We start from the raw sequence: 4,582 nt of genomic DNA on the forward strand, positions 1-4,582 counted from the left end.
AACTCCCACTTCATTTGGTCTTTGCATTGTGCTGCTGACATGCCGAATAGATGGAGTTTACATTTTTAGGCGGTCCCACGTTTTAAAATGATGCGCGTAAAGCAAGATGCAAATCTAGGCAGTATGCATTGCAAGTTTATGGAGTAACGAAGATACACTAACATGAAGAAGTAATTTCATACCTTGAGCTTCCCTCTCCCCTGACTTTCAATCTGAAGAAGTCTCGACCCAAAAGTCAAATAAATTAAAATTTACTTTTTTAGCCAATCCCATGTTTAAACGTTAAACAAGATGCAAATCCAGGTACTTTTGCATTTCAAGTTTATGGAGTAACGAGATTTCCGAATTCATTATGATGGTGACAAAGAAATTGAACTAAAGATAGACACAAAATGTTGGAGAAACTCAGCGGGTCAGGCAGCGTCTCCGGGGAGAAAGAGTGGGTGATGTTTCGTGTCGGGACTTCTTCAGATTGAAAGTTAGCGGAGAGGTAAACTGGAGGTATCTGTCAGTTCTATCTTCGTTACTCCATAAACTCTGGAGACGCTGCCTAAGCCGCTGATTTACTCCAGCACTATGTGTCTATCTGGTATAAACCAGCATCTGCAGTTCCTTTTTATCACATTACATTACAAGAATTTGAACTAACATTGTTAAGCTACCCCACGCTCAAACTGATGATGCACGTAAATCTGGATGCAAATCCAGGCACATGCACTGCGGGTTTATAGAATAACGGGATTTCATAAAGCCTGGTAGGTCAAGACTATCATTTTTAACATCCCTCAAATCGTGGTGGGTTGCTATTCTTCTGCCTTCCGCTCTTTTGCACGTGCCACGGGAGACTGGAGATATGGACCACATATATTTCATCTGATTAGTTTATGAACTAATCTTTCTTTCTATTCATCCGCAAGTCGATATCTGAGGCATCCCAGAGCCTTCTTACCCAAATAATTCAATATCAAATCATGCTGAAAAACACACACGCAGCAATGTTAAATAGTAATCATTAATAAATAGTTCCTTACAGCCATTAGGCTATTAAACACTACAACCTCCAAACTACACAAGCTCTGAACTACATAAACTTGGGGGCATTGGTTTTGTCTCTGCACTATTATTGTTTGAGTGAACTTTTTTTCTTTTTTATTATATTGTTTACAGAGTACTATATTTCCATAGACTGTTGTGCTGCTGCAGGTAAGGATTTCAATGTTCTGTCTGGGACACATGAGAATAAAACACTTGACTCTTGAATAATTTCCACAACATTTTGCACAGGGAACCTGTAGTGCCCACAGATTACAGGTGCCCCGAAGGATATATGTGCCACTGTTTCAAGGGACGCTGTTTGTACCATTTGAAGGGCACACTGGCACATGCAAAGGAGCGAAAGAAAGACGAACAACAGCCTATCATATTGAAGGGATGCTAAAACTGATATTTGAGACATCTTAGGGTTCCAGAATCTCGTTCTCTCTAAACATGTAATGCATAATGCATGCTAACCTCTATTGATGTTAGTGGCAGCCACAATAATTTTTTAAAAATCAGAGTAGTTAGAACATAGAACTGTAAGCACAGGAACAGGACCTTTGACCCATGCCGAACGTGATGCCAAGACCAACTTTTATCTGCCTGCACATAATCCATATGCCTCCTTTCCCTGCATATCTACATGCCTGTCCAAAAGTCTCTTAAATGCCACTATCGTATCTACCACAAGGCTCAGCAGCATGTTCCAGGCACTTACCATCCTCTGTGTAAATACCCCATGGAAGGAATCTATAGGCGGTGCTGCCTCAAAATGGCAGCCAATATCATCAATGACCCACACCACCCTGTCCACCATTTCACTACTATTATCAGGAAGGAGATACTTAAGCCTGAGAATGTTACCTTCAGGTTCAAGAACAGCCTTTCCCCAGCAACTACCATCAAGGTCTTGAACACTACACAACATTAACCCTATCTTGGCAACTAAATACTATGGACTGTGTCTTTCATTGTGCTATGGAGTTCGATTTTGCACTCATCCCAGTATTATGAACTTATTGTTTATTGATTAATATACAATTATCTGTGTGTTATTGTGTTAAAGGGCTTGCTAGGCTGCAACAAATAAGAATTTCATTGTTCCGTTGCCGGTACATATGACAATGAAACACTCTAGAATCTTGCATCCTCAGCAGCAAGTTTGATGAGAGAAACAGTGTTAATATGATACTTTAAGTGTCCCAATTGGTAAATACATTGCCACTCCTTTAGAAATAGGGTACTATACATGAGAAACCTATAACAGAAAATACAAAGAGGTTTGAAGTTGGCCTCAAAAGATTTTTAAGATGGATGAAAATTAGTATTTAAAATAAATAAGTGAATACCCATGTCCTCAAACAATGCGTATTGGGTGCCTTTAAGTGAACTAGCAAAGAGCGTTTGAGGCTCTTTTTTTGCGAGTATAACATACACTTCATATTGTTGAGGTGATAATGATGGAAAATGGAACAAGTGTTGCCCTATTGGCTTATAGTTTCAAAGACAGGCAGTTCACACGTTGAGCAGAGGTTAATGGGCAAGTTAAAACAGAATGGTGGTGGGTATATGAAAGAGGGTATAGCTGCCAGAGGAGGTAGTTGTGATTAATACTATCATAATTGTTATGAGACATTTGGACACTTACATTTGGAAAGGATACGTTTAGAGGGATATGTGCCAAACGTGGGCAAGTGGGACTAGTGTAGATGGGGCATGTTGCTCGGCGTGGGCAAGTCGGGCCGAAGGGCCTGTTTCCACGCTGTATGAGTCTATGACTTGATATGACTCTATGACTAATGTTTTTTTCCTAAGATTGTGTATTTGAATCACATCTTAAATATAAAACAAGACCGAACTATTGTTGTCACCTGTAATTAAAATAGACCACTGTCTATTCCACAGAGACATAGTGTCACTGAAAGTCCAGACAGAAGAAATTGCACACTATTTATAAGTCCTTGTTGCAAACAGAAGCTTAAAAGTATTGTAGAAACAAAGAACTGCGAATGCTGGCTTACAAAATAAGACACAAAGTGCTGGAGAAACTCAACAAGTCAGGCAGTATCTGACATAAATGTCTTTTGTCCTTTGTCCTTTGAGAACATGGATATGACCCAAAATCATATGTCCAGACCCAAAACATCACACGAGTCCTATCCATGTTCCCCAGAGATGCTGCGTGACGGAAGCTTGCATCCTTTTCAGGACGGACGATGACAGCGATGTCAACATTTGAAACATGGAAGATGGACACGAATGAAGAAGACCCACTGAGTTACTCCAGCATTTTGTATCCAGCTTAAAATATTCACTGTTGCTCTGACATGCATTACATATGGCCACATCAAAGAGAATATACCAAGTATTAAAAACATATCGAAGCTCAGTCTGAAGAAGGGTCCTGACCCGAAAGAAAATAACTGCAAAGCTGGAAATCCAGAACAGGTACAGAAAATATAGGAAGCACTCAGCAAGTCAGGCGGTATCTATAGAGAGAGAGAGATAAATCTCAATGATCTTTTGTCAGCACCATCAACACACATATGTTAAAGAAGAGTTGTGACCATCAACTTGTCCCTATTAAATGGCACAGCTGTTAGAGCTGCTGCCTCACATCTGCATGAGATCCTGACCTCAGATGCTGTCTGTGTGGAGTTTGCACGTTCTTCCTGTGACTGTGTGGATTTCCTCCAGGTCCTCCGGTTTCCTCCCACATCCCAAACCCAAAAGGTTTGTATGTGTAAATTGTCCTTAGTCTGTTGGGAGTGGATGAGACAGTGGGATAACAGAACTATTGTGAACAGGTGACCATGGTCGGCTTGGATTTGGTGGACTGAAGGGCCAGTTTCCATGCTGTATCTCGAAACTGAAGTAAACTTAGTTGGAATTTTTAAGTTACTGAATTTGATGTAACCCATATGTATTTGTACAAAACTTTTGACAAGGTTCCACAAACTTGATGTAATTTCTCCTGCCTCAGCCTTTAAGAGAATAGATTAACTTTTGCTAATCTTTTCCTTTTTACATATTCAATGGAGCTCTTACAGCAGGTTATTATGCACGGAAGAAGGGTTTTAACCCAAAGTGCCCTCTGTCAACCCACCCGAGATGCTGCCTGACCCACCAAGCTCCCACATACTTTGTGTTTTGGACAGATTCCAGCATCTGCAATTTCATGTTGTCTCTGGTATTATGTTTCTTGCCAGCCATCTCTCACATTGTACTTTGTCTTTCCTTATGAATGTCTTGTGTATGTGTCAGAGAGGCATACAGCACGGAAATAGCCCCATCGGCCCAACTTGCCCACGCTGATCAAGCTGCCCCATCTACACTAGTCCCATGTGTGGGCCCGTACCCCTCTAAACCTTTCCAGTTCATGTAATGACGTAATTGTCCAAATGTCTTTTAAATATTGCTACAGAATCTGCCTCAATTACCTCCTCTGGCAGCTCATTCCATATGCACCTCAAAAAGTTGTGCCTCAGTTTCCTATTTCCCCTCTCACCTTAAACCTATATCCATTGGTTCTTAATTTCCACTC

This window comes from Amblyraja radiata, chromosome 14, assembly GCF_010909765.2.
Source record: "Amblyraja radiata isolate CabotCenter1 chromosome 14, sAmbRad1.1.pri, whole genome shotgun sequence".
NCBI classification, from domain to species: domain Eukaryota; kingdom Metazoa; phylum Chordata; class Chondrichthyes; order Rajiformes; family Rajidae; genus Amblyraja; species Amblyraja radiata.